Source organism: Mustelus asterias, chromosome 9 (genome assembly GCF_964213995.1).
Source record: "Mustelus asterias chromosome 9, sMusAst1.hap1.1, whole genome shotgun sequence".
In the NCBI taxonomy this organism is placed as follows: Eukaryota; Metazoa; Chordata; class Chondrichthyes; order Carcharhiniformes; family Triakidae; genus Mustelus; species Mustelus asterias.
The window spans coordinates 52,702,142-52,718,955 of record NC_135809.1 but is presented as its reverse complement, the minus strand read 5'-3'; the positions used below and the strand labels follow the sequence as shown (position 1 = coordinate 52,718,955).

General features: G+C 42.4%; 1 protein-coding gene and 1 long non-coding RNA gene across 3 annotated transcripts in view; one reads left to right on the top strand and one right to left on the bottom strand.

Annotated features, from left to right (window-relative positions):
- LOC144498691 (uncharacterized) overlaps nt 1-3,149 on the top strand; it is a 52,651-nt gene extending 49,502 nt beyond the window's left edge. Inside the window, exon 5 of the long non-coding RNA XR_013498743.1 lies at nt 2,340-3,149. This is a non-coding gene — a long non-coding RNA (uncharacterized LOC144498691). The remainder of the gene's footprint in view (nt 1-2,339) is intronic.
- The window catches only part of LOC144498690 (A disintegrin and metalloproteinase with thrombospondin motifs 20-like), a 417,617-nt gene that overhangs the window by 103,162 nt on the left and 297,641 nt on the right, over nt 1-16,814 (bottom strand). The gene's annotated exons all lie outside the window — the stretch shown is intronic.

The window sequence follows — 16,814 nt, the reverse complement described above, 5'->3', positions numbered from 1 at the left end:
CTCTCTCTGTAACTCAGCTTCTCAAGTCCCGGCAACATCCTTGTGAACCTTCTCTGCACTCTTTCAACCTTATTTACATCCTTCCTGTAACTAGGTGACCAAAACTGTACACAATACTCCAAATTCGGCCTCACCAATGCCTTATATAACCTTACCATAACACTCCAACTTTTATACTCAATACTCCGATTTATAAAGGCCAGTGTACCAAAGGCACTCTTTATGACCCTATCCACCTGTGATGCCACTTTTAGGGAATTCTGTACCTGTATTCCCAGATCCCTCTGTTCAACTGCACTCTTCAGAGTCCTACCATTTACCCTGTACGTTCTACTTTGGTTTGTCTTTCCAATGTGCAATATCTCACACTTGTCTGCGTTAAATTCCATTTGCCATTTTTCAGCCCATTTTTCTAGTTGGTCCAAATCCTTTCTTCATAACATAAACCCTTCGTCCCAGGAACAAGTCAAATGAACGTTCTCTGAACTGCTAACTCAGTAATATCCTTTTTCAAATAAGGAGATGAAAGTGATACACAGTATTCCATGTCTGGTCTCACTAGTGCCCTGTACAGTTGCAGTAAAACCTCCCTTCTTTTATATTCCATTCCCCTTGCAATAAATGCCAACATTCCATTTGTCTTCCTCATCTTTGTAACTGCATACTAACATTTTATGATTCATATACCAGGACATTCCAATCCCTCTGTACCACTGAGTTCTGCAATCTCACTCCATTTAAATAATATACTGCTCTCCTATTTTTCATGCCAAAATGGACAAATTCACATATTATACTTCCCCTGCTAAATCCTTTGCTCACTAACTTAAATTATTTGCAATCTCTCTGTAGACTCTTTACCTCCTCTTGACAGCTTACTCTCCTACCAATCTTCGTGTCATTGGCAATTTTAGCAACCATACACTTGGTTCTTTTATCCAAGTCATTATAATAGATTGTAAATAGTCAAGGCACTGGACAGCACTGATCCCTGTGGCCACAATAGAGCCAAGGCTGACACTTAGTTGTAGGCTAAATGGCATCCAGGATACTGGGAGAAGTTTTTACTCTCTTCAAAAAATGGGATTTTTAAAACCCACCCAAACTGGGAAGCTGGCCCCAAGTTTAATATCTCATCTAAATTAAGTTTATTTCCATGAGAGGTGAAACAGGTTTTACAAGAAATCCAACATTAACTTCAGTAATACCCATATCGTGTATAGCTGGCAGTTTGTTCTTATTTGAAGTACACAAAAACATAAGGGGTACAACCGTGTATTATCCATCTAACTTCCTAAGGTGCAAGCCAACTGCGAAGCATATTGTTTCTGACCAATTAAATAAAAGAGTATTTGATTATGTGGTCATTTGGAGGTCACATCTTAAAAGTGACATTTTTCTGCAGTAGTTATTATCTAAAGGCAATTTATAAAGCTAGACACCAGTTGAAATTTCTCAAGGTGTCACATCACATGTGCTGATGGTAACCCAAGGATTGCCCTGCAACCACCAGTTCATGCCGAACCCATCAAATGGCAAAGTACCAATTCAAAGAAGTTTTTACCTGTGTTTCCTATTTTAATGTTCAGGACCCCTTAAAAGACCTATCTGTCATGCTACAAATAGGACAAATAACTTTAGCTTTCTGCAGTTGTGAAAAATGGTTGGTAGTGGATCGGCCACTATAGCACACCATGCCTGACATTCCTTTCCTTTATGGTCAGTGGGTGGCTGAACTGCTAACTGTGCATCTCCTCCTCATGTTACTTTTAACAACAACCTTGTGCTCATGTTAATTTTTCCTCGTCACCTCCTCATTGTACTTTTGGTACATCTCTTCCTCTGGCCAATTTTGTATCCATCTTCACTTCAACAGCAGAATATTTATGTTCAGTACAAAAGGGTGAAGATAGAAAGTGAGAACAGAAATGACCACAGATGTAACATGAAAAGGTACCTGCCTGTGAACAGAAGGGTTCACCTGTAAAGGAGACGAGGCAAACATGAGCAGCAGCACGAGTGGAAATTTGTATCCCATCATTCTGAATTGGATTCAAACTCAATTGTGTTACCTTTTTGTATGCTATTTAAAAGCTCCACTTTTTTTCTATTGCACAGGTACTGCTTAACACTCGCACTATGCCCACATGTATTACATACAATTATGGAGCTGCTAAGAACATCAAAGAGTAACTAGACATTATTATTTCTTTTATAATCCTGAGAGAGTCAACATTCAATGCCTTTGCCATTGGTACACTATGGCTACAGTATGTGAAATCACCATGATATGCTGCACAAACTCACTTGGTTTACTTCAACTATGTCTCCCAAACCAGGGACCTCTACCACCAAGGAGATCAAAAACAGCAATGTCATCAAAACATCATCATCATCTACAAGCTGCATGCCATCCTGGCTTGGACATATTTCACCACTCTCTCATAGTCACCGAGTTCAAACCCTGAAATTCCTGACCCGAGACCATCTTAGGAGCTTCATCATCACAAGGAGTTCACTATTCAAGGAGAAAGTTCCACTATATCATCTCAGCGCAACCAATTATGGACAACAAATGTGCACTTTAAAAATAAACATTCTTTAATTCAGTAAATACAAAAAGGAACCAACTATAATGCAGCACAGTAGGTTAAGTGCTACAAATTTGATACAAATGGAAAAACTGTTATTTGAGAGAAGTATTCATCCTATTAAGGAATATATAATCTGTTAATAAGATATTTAAAACACATTAAATAATAGAGCAAATAGATAATTTTATTTTTTTAAATTAATATGACTACCTGGAGAAATAGATGTTTCTATTTCTATTGATACAGTTCACAGCTGACTTCATTATAAATGCTTGGCTGAGCTCTTAAACTCGCTAATGGATTAGCTCAGCAGACATCTGTTTTCACAGGTGGAAGCAAAGTATTTGTTCTGATTGATTGACATCTTTATTAGCTTATAAGAAGTTATTCTTTGAACTCTTTCTTTCAATATCTATGTTTATTTGGACAACATTAAGGGGGATGAAGTGAGGTAAAGCTTCTGTTATTGATACTGTAATGACTGACACTTTTTAAGGTTGTACATGGACCAGTTTTTTTATAAAGCAGGTTTCTAGATGGGTGTTTTTAAAGTGCATTTCAAGACTCAGCATTGTTATTATATAGCTGATTGATATAGTATGGTGAATAGTGGGTCAGTGAGCATGCAGAATGCAGAGGAGGAGGTGGGGGGGCGGTGCTGGCCATGGAAGGGATATGGACAGTGCATGGGAAGTGGGTGGGGAAGTGCAGGGTGCAATAGGAGAGAACTAGAGGCTCCTAAAGCCTTTAATACAACTGGCTGAGGTCCCAGAGAACTGGAGCAGGCCTTCTAACTAATGCCTGGGGCAGGTCTTGATACTTGCCCACGTCCATTATTGCCTCTGGAGGTAGTGGGCCTGACTCCATCCTATCCCCCCATCACCCAAGAATGAAAATATGGTGGGCAGGGGCCTTTTGAGGTCTCTTGAGTTAGGAAAACTTCTGGCTTGAGCTTCCTACCTGTGGTGAGAATTCAGCCTCAAGTAAGAATGACAGGTGCTCCTTTCCTAAAGGGCAGAAGTAAACCAGAAAGATGTTATGACAATCCAACAACTTTGTGGTCACCTAAACTGATCCAGCTTTGTATCTTATCGCAAAAGCTGAATTCAAACTCTCAAACTGCCATTATGGGATTTGCTGTGCATTGGTGAAGATAGATAGCTTTCAATTTAGGTTGTCAACTCATTGTTATTTGGTCATATGAGGAAGATCCTAGACAGTTATACACTATATCAAACAAACCTATCACCTAGCTTCTTAGAAACCAGGATATTGAATGTGATGTACATGTGTGAACATCCAGGTACAGCTTTATATTTTGCAGATGCAAACATACAACAAAGTGATTTCCTTGTACCGTACCTGGCCAAAACTGATGTTGAAGAGAAAACAGAAGATAAACACCAAGTAAAATCTCTCTAGTGCACAGGTAGGAATAATTGAAGCATAAAGGTACATTTTGCACTTTGGGAGTGTTGACGTGAAATTGCACATTTCAGGAACACCTTAAGAAATCGTATACTGAAAGTTAAGATTTTTCTTCCTTTCCACCTATTTTTCTGAGCAATTATCCATTATGTTCAAGCATCCACTAATGAAGTCTTGTGCTTCTACATTTAGCCACTTGTCAACTTACTTTGACTGCCTTGGCATTTGGGAAGTTAGACTGTGTGTAAGAAACTTGCCTTTTATCTCCGATCAACTCAGAAGGTGGAAGAATACTAAATTTTAAGACAACTGTGCTCAGGGTTAAACTGCCTATCTAGATTTATTTAAAGATAAAATAATACAGAAGCACAAGATCAGTGATCAGTAAAGGAATTAGGGGTTATAGGGATCAGGCGGGTAAGTGGAACTGATCCACTTCAGATCAGCCATGATCTTATTGAATGGCGGGGCAGGCTCGAGGGGCTAGATGGCCTACTCCTGCTCCTATTTCTTATGTTCTTATGTGATGTCATTTTTTATGTGCATTTTATCTGACACTGTGGAGTTTACACATTTTCCCAGTATCTGTCTGGGGCTTCCTCCGGGTGCTCCGGTTTCCTCCCACAGTCCAATGATGTGCGGGTTAGGTGGATTGGCCTTGCTAAATTTCCCCTTAGTGTCAGGGGAACTAACTAGGGTAAATGCATGTGGTTATGGGGAAAGGGCCTGGGTGGGATTGTGGTCGGTGCAGACTCGATGGGCTGAATGGCCTTCTTCTGCACTGGAGGACTCTATGATCAGTAAACATATGTATTCTTTACCTGGGCACCACAGCTTCTCTCAACAAATATTCTGGGGTCACTAGCTCCACCTGGTGAATGTGTGGCTGGAGCCAAAACCATGGCTCCATCTCAAATTGGGGGTTAGAGCCTATAGTTATAATGAATGGATAAGGCCTATATAGATAGAACAGAGGCTCCAGCTCTGACTGCAGGCCTCAGTGTTGGAGCAACACTTGCCATGCTGATGACTCTCATAGGCCAATGAAATGGGACAAATTCCCTTCATTTCCAAGAGGGAAACATGATTATTATTGTAAAGCTAATCGATCACGGCCGGGACCAATTACCTTTGGCAGCAAACCTTAGTAAGGCTCAGGGTGGGACTTATACCAGCTCCACTGACCTATCATAGAATCATAGAATCCTACAGTGCAGAAAGAGGCCATTCAGCCCATCGAGTCTGCACCAACCACAATCCCACCCAGGCCCTATCCCCATATCCCTACATATTTACTCACTAATCCCTCTAACCTATGCATCCCGGGGCATTAAGGGACAATTTAGAATGGCCAATCAACCTAGCCCTCACATCTTTGGACTGTGGGAGGAAACTGGAGCACCCGGAGGAAACCCACGCAGACACAGGGAGAACGAACAAACTCCACACAGACAGTGACCCGAGCTGGGATTCGAACCCAGGTCCCTGGAGCTATGAAGTAGCAGTGCTAACCACTGTGCTACCGCGCCGCCCACACTTGGATCCTGCTGAGCTTATTAGTGGTGGAATTCTTAAGGAAGCTCAGGAACATGGGGAGGCAAGGTTGAGTGGTGAGATAGGGAGGGCAAGTAAAGATCTCATTCCATTGAGATTCCCACTGTTTATTACATGGAACTGCAGTCCCGGGCAACCAGGTTATGCCTCAAGTTCTGGCTCTCTTAGACAACGTAAGAAGTTTAACAACACCAGGTTAAAGTCCAACAGGTTTATTTGGTAGCAAAAACCACACAAGCTTTCGGAGCTCTAAGTCCCTTCTTCAGGTGAGTGGGAATTCTGTTCACAAACAGGGCATATAAAGACACAGACTCAATTTACATGAATAATGGTTGGAATGCGAATACTTACAACTAATCAAGTCTTTAAGAAACAAAACAATGTGAGTGGAGAGAGCATCAAGACAGGCTAAAAAGATGTGTATTGTCTCCAGACAGTGCTTCCTGTTGGGGAGTACTTCAGCGGTCACGGGCATTTGGCCTCTGATATTCGGGTAAGCGTTCTCCAAGGTGGCCTTCGCGACACACGACAGCGCAGAGTCGCTGAGCAGAAACTGATAGCCAAGTTCCGCACACACGAGGACGGCCTCAACCGGGATATTGGGTTCATGTCACACTATTTGTAACCCCCACAGTTGCCTAGACCTGCAGAGTTTCACTGGCTGTCTTGTCTGGCGACAATACACATCTTTTTAGCCTGTCTTGATGCTCTCTCCACTCACATTGTTTTGTTTCTTAAAGACTTGATTAGTTGTAAGTATTTGCATTCCAACCATTATTCATGTAAATTGAGTCTGTGTCTTTATATGCTCTGTTTGTGAACAGAATTCCCACTCACCTGAAGAAGGGGCTTAGAGCTCCGAAAGCTTGTGTGGCTTTTGCTACCAAATAAACCTGTTGGACTTTAACCTGGTGTTGTTAAACTTCTTACTGTGTTTACCCCAGTCCAACACCGGCATCTCCACATCATCTCTTAGACAATCTATTGCAGCTTATACCTTCCCACACTACAAAAATGTTGGGGCCATAGTTACATATATAAAACTTACTTCTTATGGAATTCTTATTTTTCGCTTATAAATGAAGAGGCATGCAACAGAAGATTGTAGAAATCAGGTGGGTCCACGTGTTGTAAAGGTGCCTTTTCCTCTGATGTAAATCTATAAAGATTGCTTTTAGCCAAAAGAAGAATGAGAGGCAACCTTATTGAGACATATAGGGGGCTTGATAGGGGAAATGCTGAGAGATTGTTTCCCCCAGTGGGAGAGCCTAGGACCAGACAGCATAATCTCAGAATAGGTGGTCACACATTTAAGACCGAGATGAGGAGAAATCTATTCTCTTAGAGGGTAGTGAATCTGTGGAATTCTGTAGAGGTTGGATTGTTAAGTGTGTTCAAGGCTGAGATTGACAGATTTTTAGTCAGTAAAGGAATAGAGGGTTATGTGGATAAGGCGGGAAAGTAGAGTTGAGGATTATCACATCAGATCAGTTATGATCTCATTGAATGGCTGAGCAGACTTGATGGGTCGAATGGGCTACCTCTGCTCCTATATCATGTTGTCTTTTGGACAGACAGCATAATAAAACGAGCTAATGGCTTGGGAAGTATGGTGTCCACAGCTTCCTAGCTGAACCATTCCCGATATCTTCACAGGGACTCATAGGCTTTTGTGTCCCAGTAAAGAACAGTTCTACAGTAGGAGATCCTGGGTTGTATTTTCCCCCATCGTGATGAAACATCTGCCATCTTGCTGTGGTCAGATCTTAAGCAGAAGTCAAGTACCTCCTGACAATAAAGAATGTAAATGTTTTACACACACTGGTGCATGATACTAGATCATCATATAGACATAGTTCTGGGAGTAGATATTCATCCCGCCTCTGTAGTCAGAGCTATGTAGACCAGGAAAGCTCGATAATGTTAGGAGAAAAGGAACAAAGAATAACCCATCCTGGCAGCAAACAGAGATAATCACAAACTAACCACAGGAGGCTAAAGGGACATTAGGTTATTTTTTGATGCAAGGGCAAAGAAAAATATGCATTCAGCAGCTTTCATTCTTTGTGCTGTCCACTCTTGCCAGCTATCAGCAGAATGGCAAGGATGAAAGGACAATCAATTTACTTGTGAGCTATGAAAATGGATCCCCTCTTCTCTGTGACTGGGACAACAGCACAAGCATTGGGGGAGTCATGCAAATGTGGGGGAGGACCCTTACATGGCTTATCCCCTCCTTTTATCTGAGGCTGCTGGGCTTGCTAAATACACAGTTGACCGTGGGAATCTGGCATCAAGTCTTGTACCTAGCATCCATTACATTAGAAAATCTGAAAGGGACATCCATCAAAACCGTCAAAGCTTATAAAGGGAACTGGTACATTCCTTCTCCACCCCCACAACATGTCCCAAATGAATTTGCAGCTCTCAATGCCTTTCGGGTCTGTAGCAATGATTAAAGTTTTATGTCCATGATTCTGGGTCCAGGCTTCTGGGTCCAGGCCTCGTCACAGCCATATCAGTGCTGGTGCCATGTCACAGCCATACAGACAGGCTAAGAGCATCTTGGCTCTACCTGACTAGGACCTGGGGCAAGGTGGGGTGGAGAGAAGAGAGGAGTATGAAGGCCTATGTCTGGCAGCCTCCCTTGTCGTCTACCATGAAAGTGGACTTTGGGTCACATTTATGAGCTTGAGGTGCCACCCAGTCAACATTAGGGATGGGACCAGCTTTCGTTTTCATCATCAGAATTCAATAATAAAAATCAATGTGACCAGTTATGATCTGGCCTGCACAACCTGAAAGAGTGGATCAAGTTCAACATCAACTCTCAAGGCCGAATTGGATATTTAATTGAAAAGTAAAAATGTGGAGGTTTATGGGAAAAGAGCAGGTCAGTGAATCTAATTGGATAGCTCTTTCAAAAATGCTGACACAACACAGTGGACAGTACGAGCATCTTCAATGCTGTATGGCATGGTATTCTGCCCTCCAGCACCATCTCACCCATACTGAAGTAGCTCCATAACACTCAGCAATGGGAGTCAGGGTTTAAAACCTTTTCAGTATTTCCAAACCTCTTGCCCTCAATTTTAGTCACATCCAATCCACGGATATTAGTGGCTACAAACACCTATTGTGTCCTTTCAAAATTACAAAGCAAATCCTTAAATCAGGAAATGGAGTAGTTTGATTCTTTATACAAAAAATACACACAGAATAATTGGGATTAATGCCTTTGTGTGAAGAGTAGGAAAGGAGTCACTGCCTTATCAAACACAACATAATGGGCAGAATCTAGTGGAGGCAATGGCTGGAGTCTCAGATGCTGGCCAAACAGCCAGTGAGAGCCCAGTGTTGCCTCTTTTCTTGAGCCACTCAGGCACATGGAAGTCCAGTTTTGGGCCTTCACCTGAGATTACAAAACCCAGGGGTGGAAGTCCGGCCTGCCAATCAGAGGCTAGCAGCTCTAATGAATGGCAGCACCACCAAGGAGGTGGTGGCTGCTGCTTATTTAACACCCACCCAAGGCCAAGGGTTGTTACTGGATTCCAGGCCACAGGTAAGTGGTGGTGGTGGGAGGGCTGGGGGAGGAGGAGCTCAGGGAGGAGGATTGGTGGGGTGGCTCTCAATGGACTTTCTTGATCAGATCCCTAGCACGGGTTCCTTCCCCTGCATGACGAGCCCCCGCCCACTGCTGGGTTAATACCGATGGTGGCAGGATGAGGTCCTTAACTGGACAATTAATGCCATCAATTAGCGGTGGGGTGGGTTGTCTGTTACTCACAACAAATGACTGGTGGAAGAATCAATACAGACTGGTCTTTTAGGTTCAAGCCATTTATTGTAAGGCACTTCCTCAGTGCTACTAATGTACACGAAGCTCGCTACTGAAGTGTTCCAGCTGTCTCTGTATAGGACAATCAATGTCACATGTTTAACTAGCAATTTCCTTAACAAGATAATTGCCACACAATGTGATTGACAAGGCCATCCGCAGGCCTTCTCACCACAGATTTAATCAAGCTGGATTTGGGAAAGTGACAGGGTCCCCACCCATCTGAATAAATGCCTGAATGCCACCAAACTTGGCACGGGAGAAAGCACAAGATTGTGCCAATTGACTCCATTATCAGGGGGTTAATGAAAGATGATGCAAGTAATATTTTACAACAGAGACCAGACTGAAACTCATTTGACGCAATTTATTTTTCTTTCATAATTCTAAACATCTGGAAACGCGCATCCCCTGTTAATTAAAAACAAACAGCAGTAGGTATCTGGGAACAAGTGTTACTACATAATAGGTTTCACACAAAATACCTTCCAAAGTGGAGCCCTTATCTGAATTAGACATGCCTTTTACTTCAGAAGGCAATCTTTGTGAGAAGCTAGAAATAAATTGGTTTCATATTTATGGAGAATGGAAAGAAGTAGAAAGTTCCAAATACGAGGCAAGTAGGGAAATATAGGGCAAGATGTTATATTTGACAGATGTGTTTAAGAATTCCAACAAACTTGGATGCTAGAAATACTGGTTATTTACCTTAAAACTATTGTGCAGTTCTTTTAAAGAGGTGCATTGTCTCATAAGTGCGACATTCAGACTAGACAGTGCGGAATTCAATGCTTGCAGTAAATTCTGCACAATGTGTTCTTGGGACAATAATTAATGTGTCTAAGGAATGGGTCCTGTGTTCTGTGGGGTGCTAAGCCAGTACCATAACCCCAACAATAACCTTCAGTAAGAATTGTCCTGGAGTCTAAGCATTTTAAACAAAAAACTTGCAATTACTCACTATTTATTAATAATGGATATAATTGATGTAGAATTTAGAGGAATATTGCAAGGCTTAAAAACAACCCTTTCCTCTGGAAGTTATCACAACTGAACCTGATGATCCCACATTAGCCTGATCTATTCTTGTGCACATTTTGGCAGTAGAAGCTGTCTTGTAATCAAGAGCAGGAATGCTGCAGATTTTTCCTTGTCCTGACCCAAGGGTATCAGACCTTCCTATTAGTACAATACACTGGGCAGTGTTCTCATCCATTAAACCACAGGGGAGGTTACAAATATCATTAGCAATAAACTAGATATGAATAAGAAAGAAATATTTACAAAATGGCAAACATTTTTTAAAAAACAGGTTCAGAATCTTCTGCATCAATGTGATTGAGAATTATCAAAGCTTATTTTTCAAACAGAATTCTCAGACAGCAACATAATTAGCAGAGAATAGGCCCAGTACCAGTACTGATAGAGCAGGTATAAGCAAACATGCAAGCAAAAATAAAAAGGGGCGGCATGGACAAGTTGGGCCGAAGGGCCTTTTTCCATGCTGTAAACCTCTATGACTCTGTGACTCATACGAAATAGAAGCTCCTCAAGCCTGCTCTGCCATTCAATAGTATCATGTCTGATCTGCTTGTGTTTCAAATTCCACATTCCCATCCACACAGCCCCCACCCCCCGGACAACCTTTGCTTCTCTTGCCCAACAAGAATCTACTTGCGTCTTAAAAATATTTAATGCCCTTGCCTCCACTGTCTTCTGAGGTGGAGAGTTCCAAAGTTGCACAACCCTCTGAGTGAAAAAACCCTCCGAGTGCTCTGGACTCACGCACAAGAGGAAACATCCTGTAATGATGCATGCTCACAGACTTGGTCCAAAACATAAAAGGTATTTCTTAACAAGAGAAACAATACAGAGGCTCTCAGCCCACCGGCTGCCCTCAGTTCCTAGATGTCTTCTGCCTCAGAGCGGGCTCCACCTCCAGGGGTAATTACCCACTCTCAATCCGAATTGGTTCCCCATGCCAGGTGACCCTCTTCAACTGTATTGACCTTAAAAGGACAATCACCACACATCCTTTTTATGTCATCCTCGTCAATACTATTCAGGATCTTATATATTTAAGTCACCCCTCACTCTTCTAAACTCCATTGGAAACAAGCTCAGTATGCCTAACCTTTCCACTCATTCCAGTTTTCAATCTGGTAAATGTCGTCTGAACCGCCTCCAATGCATTTACATCCTTCCTTACATAAGCAGTCCAAAACTGTACACAGCATTTAAGATTTGTCTCACCAATCCCCATTACTTTCATGTTCAATCCCTCGCGTAATACAGGACAGCATTCCATTAGCCTTCTTAGTTACATGCGTACTAACGTTTTGTAATTCATGCACTGGAACCCCTAGATCCCTTTGCACTTCGGAATTCTGCAGTCATTTTCCATTTAAGCAATACTCTGCTTTTTTATTCTTCCTGTCAGTAAGAACAACTCCACCTTTTCCCACATTGTATTCCATCTACCAGATTTTTGCCCATTCACTCAACCTATCTATATTTGTCTGCAACCTCCTTATGTCCTCTTTACAACATACTTTCCTACCTATCTTTGTGTCCTTAGCAAATTTAGCTACACTGTACTCACTAAGTCATCGATAAAATTGTAAAAAGTTGAGGCTCCAGCACAGACCTTTTAGGACCCCATTCATTACATCTCGCCAATCAGAAAAAAAACATTTATACATACTTTCTGTTTTCTGCCAGCAAGTCAATTTTCCATCCATGCCAATATGTTACCCCTATACCATGAGCTTTTATTTTCCGCAATAGCCTTTGATGTGGCACCTTATCAAATGCCTTCTGGAAATGCAAGTACAATAGGCCTACAGGCTCCCCTTTGTCCACAGCACATGCTACTGCTTCAAAAAACTTCAATAAATTGGTTAAACATGATTTCTCTTTCCCAAATTGATGCTGACTCTTCCTGACCTTGAGTTTCTCTATGTGCCTAGCTTTAATCTCCTTAATGATCGATTCTAATACCTGCCCCATGACAGATATCAAGTTAACTGGCCAATAGTTTCCTATTTTCTGCCTCCCTCCCTTCTTGAATAGAGGGGTCACATTTGTTAATTTTCAGTCTGATGGAACCTTTCCAGAATCTAGTGAACTTTGGAAAATTAACACCGAAGCATCTACTACCTCATTAATCACCTCTTTTAAGATCCTAGGATGCAGTTCATCAGAACCAGGAGACTTTTCAGTCCACAGCTCCATCAGTTTTCTCAGTATCTTTACCCTCATGATCGTAATTTTACCAAGTTCCCCTCACTCCCCACCTCCTGACTTAGAGTTATTACTGGAATGTTTTGTGTATCCTCCAAAGTGAAAACAGAAGCAAAATATTTGTTCATTTCATCTGCCATTTCCTTATTCTCTATTATCTCTGCATTGTCATTCCACAGAGGATTCTCTTTTCCTCTTTAAAACCTGTAGATAGTCTTGCTGTTTGTTTTACATTCCCAGCTAGTTTCCTGTCATACTCTAATTTCTTTCCCCTGATTATCCTTTTTGGTCATCGTCTTTCGTTCTTTATACTCTAACCAATCATCTGATCAGCCACTCATTTTAGCACAGTTATGTGCTTTTTCCTTAAGTTTGATGCTTTCCTTAACTTCTTTAATTAACCATGGGTGGTGAGTCCTCCCCTAAGAATCTTTAGGAGCATACTTATTCTGAGTATTCTGAAATGTACCCTTAATTTTTTGCAACTACTTCACTATTGATCTATCTCCTAGCTTAGTATCCCAGTTCACTTTACCTCGCTCAGTGTTCATGCCCACATAGTTGCCCTTATTTAAGTTTAAAATATTAATCTTAGACCCACTCTTCTCCCTTTCCAACTGGATGTAAAATTTAATCATATTTTGGCTACTGCCACCTAGGAGTGCCTTCACTCTGAGGTAGTTAATTAACCCTGTCACAATACACAATACCAAGTTTAATATAACCTGCTCTCTGGGTGGTTCCAAAATGTGCTGCTCATAAAAAGCTCTCGCAAAAGTATTCTATGAACTCCTCATCTAGGCTACTACTGCCAGTCTGATTTTTCCAGTTTATATGTAGATTAAAATCACCCATAATTATTACTGTCCCTTTATCACAAGCACCCTATATTTCTTCTTGTGTCCTTTGCTCTATATTGTGGTTACTGTTAGGGAGCCTGTAAACCACTCCCACTAATGACTTCTTTCCCCTACCATAGAACAGTACAGCACAGTACAGGCCCTTCGGCCCTCGATGTTGTGCTGAGCTTTGTCTGAAACCAAGATCAAGCTATCCCACTCCCTATCATTCTGGTGTGCTCCATGTGCCTATCCAATAACCGCTTGAAAGTTCCTAAAGTGTCTGACTCCACTATCAAAGCAGGCAGTCCATTCCACACCCCAACCACTCTGAGTAAAGAACCTACCTCGAACATCCCTCCTATATCTCCCACCATGAACCTTATAGTTATGCCCCTTAGTAACAGCTACATTCACCCGAGGAAATAGTCTCTGAACGTCCACTCTATCTATTCCCCTTATCATCTTATAAACCTCTATTAAGTCATTCCTCATCACCACCTGAACTGATTCTACATGCTGATTTCCTGAACGATGCCTATCTCTAACTATTGCACCAATGCCATCCTTGATTAACAGAGCTACCCCTCCACCTTTACCTAGCTTCCTATTCTTCTTGAATGTCATATACCCATCAATATTCAAGACTCAATCCTTGTCCTCCAGCAGCCAGGTCTCCGTAATGGCTATCAGATCATATTTATTCATCTCAAATGTTCACCACCAATTCATTTACTTTGTTATGAGTACTATACCCATTCAGATAGAAAGCCTGTAATTTTTTTTTTGTCATCTTTGTAACATCTAGTCTTGACTATTGATGTATTCTTAGATTTTATCTCTCTGTTCCTTCCTGCCATTCTCTGACCCTCATTTCTCCTATTACGATAATGCTCGGCTGCCTTGAATCTAACTCTTGATTTGTTACATCCACCCATGTTTGATCCCTTAGTCCCTCTTGTTCAGCTTAAAGCCCTCTCTACTTCCCAAGTTACAGGATTTGCAAGAACACTCATCCCAATATGATTCAAGTTTATACCATCTCAACCCCCACTTTCCCCAGTGCTGGTGCCAGAGCATCACAAACCAGAATTACATTACAAAAAAATTCCACCAGTTTGGCCACTATTCCAGGTGGAATTCAAGAGCTAATTTCAATCACAGAATTGTACAATTTGGCCTATCAACTGCACATAGTTTTTCTGATGATGGCTGGAATATTCCAGTGGGTCATTGAAATCTCCGTTTACATCGATAGGACTGGAAGATCTCACCAGCGTGAGGGGCTGGAAAATTCCAGTCAATGTCACTGCTCTTTCCTCGGATCAAAAATATTGTTAGGTGTTTAGCAAGATACTATTTTTTTTAAAAACCTCACATCAATAGGCTCAGTACATCTATGGGCGGGAATTTCTGCCCCCCCCCCCAACCCCAACCCCAATGTGTTCTGCAATGGCAGAGGCAGCCCGCTATTAGCTAGCAGCAGGATCTTCTGGTCCTACCACTGTCAATGAGGTTTCCTGTTGTTCGCACCCTCCCCCGCCAATGGGGGGATCGCCATCAGCTGGACCTCAAGATCCCACCCGCTAGAATGGCCGGAAAATCCCACCCAAACTTAAGTTGGTGTGCAGAATTGCTCTGTGATTAAAACTTTTAACTTTTCCACAATAATTATTGGTCAGATACTGATCTCCGATTCCTGGTATTAAATTGTCTTTTTATTTCTGCCTTTACAGAACTAATATCAGAGTTTTTTAAAAAAGAATGGCGAAATGGAACTGCAAATTTTGGAAATGGCGGCTGCTACATTGCAAACTAGCAATCTGTGACTAGCAGGAAATTACAGGTTACAGACACACCATTTCTTGACATGCACTTTTGGTAAGTGCAGCACCAGGGCTGGCAAGAATGGTTATGAAAAATGCACCATTACAGGGCAAGGGACTACCCTTCGCTCTCACTCCCTCAGGTAAAAGATTGTCATTGATTTGCGAATTCTGATGGCAAGGCTACACCTGAAACATTAACCTGCCTTTTTTCTTCAAAAATGCTGACTGACATGCTGTGTAACTGCCAGTATTTTATGTTTTAAATTCAGATTTCCAAAATCTGAAGTTCTATTTTTTTTAAAGAATGTTGGGTTTCTCTTCAACTCCATATAGTTGAAGATATGTTGTGACCTAATAGAATGGGACATGAAAAAGCTACTTGGTTCATCACATGGAGATCATCTACAGATTTAAACAAACAGTGCTCAGTGGTGACCTCCATTTAAAACTGGGTTCTAAATGAGTTAGAATTATAGGTGATCATTCAGCCAACAAATCCACCTTGGTGTTTTTCTCCAAAAGCGCTTATGATAGTCCCATTCTTCCATGCACTCCACATACGTGTCACTTTCACATGACTATCTCCATCTTTACAAAAAAATATTGCAGCGCAGCGGGCCAGGAGACATCAGTGGAGCCATTTCGCGGGCTTCCCGCTAGGCACCACAGATCCCGCACATCTCTCAATCCAAGAGTTTTAGTGTCACCGACTTTTGGCGCGGAGCTGATTTCAATATTTAAATCAAGATCTGCATCCCATTAGCAGGACCAGGACTGAAGTCTCCAGGCCCACTAGCATCTCCCCTTGCTGGGAGTGGTTCACTCCAGCGGGGTTTACAACTGGTCCCCATGAACGGGTAACAGGCGGCCCAACCCTGCTGGAGGGAACAGAGGCCAAAGAGGCACCCCTAGGAGGTCAGAGGTACAGCGGGGTGTGCCTCTTGGCAGTGCCCAGCCTGTCCCCTAGCACTGCCCAAGGGGAAACCTGGTAAAGCCCAAGAGGCACCTTGGCACTGCCCACTGGGCCTTGAGCAGTGCCAAGGGGCAGGGCCTATTGGCGATTGGCGATCGGTAGGGGTGAGGAGGTCCCGCTGCCATTCTGCATTCGAGATCGCATGCAGGAGGAGGGAGGAGGGAGGAGGGGGATTGGGGCTGGCCCAGAGAGGTCCGGGAGGCCAGTGATCAGAGAGTGGGAGTCAGAGGGCAGCGATGGGGAGTCCATCAGGAGGTCAGCAATGTGGGGCTGATCTTGGTGCTGACAGATCGGCACATGCACAGTGACCCACTCAGTGCTATGCTGCCGGCTTCTCGGGCAGGAATAGAACCTGCCCCCAGATTTTCAGACTGAATCACGCTGGGGCACTCTGCAGTGTGGAGTGCATTGGAGATTCATTCTGAAAATCCCGCTAAAAAAACCAGCAGGAGTTACTCCCGTTTTCATGCAAATTGGGAACTTAGAATTTTTTTGGGAGGATCCTGGCCATTGATT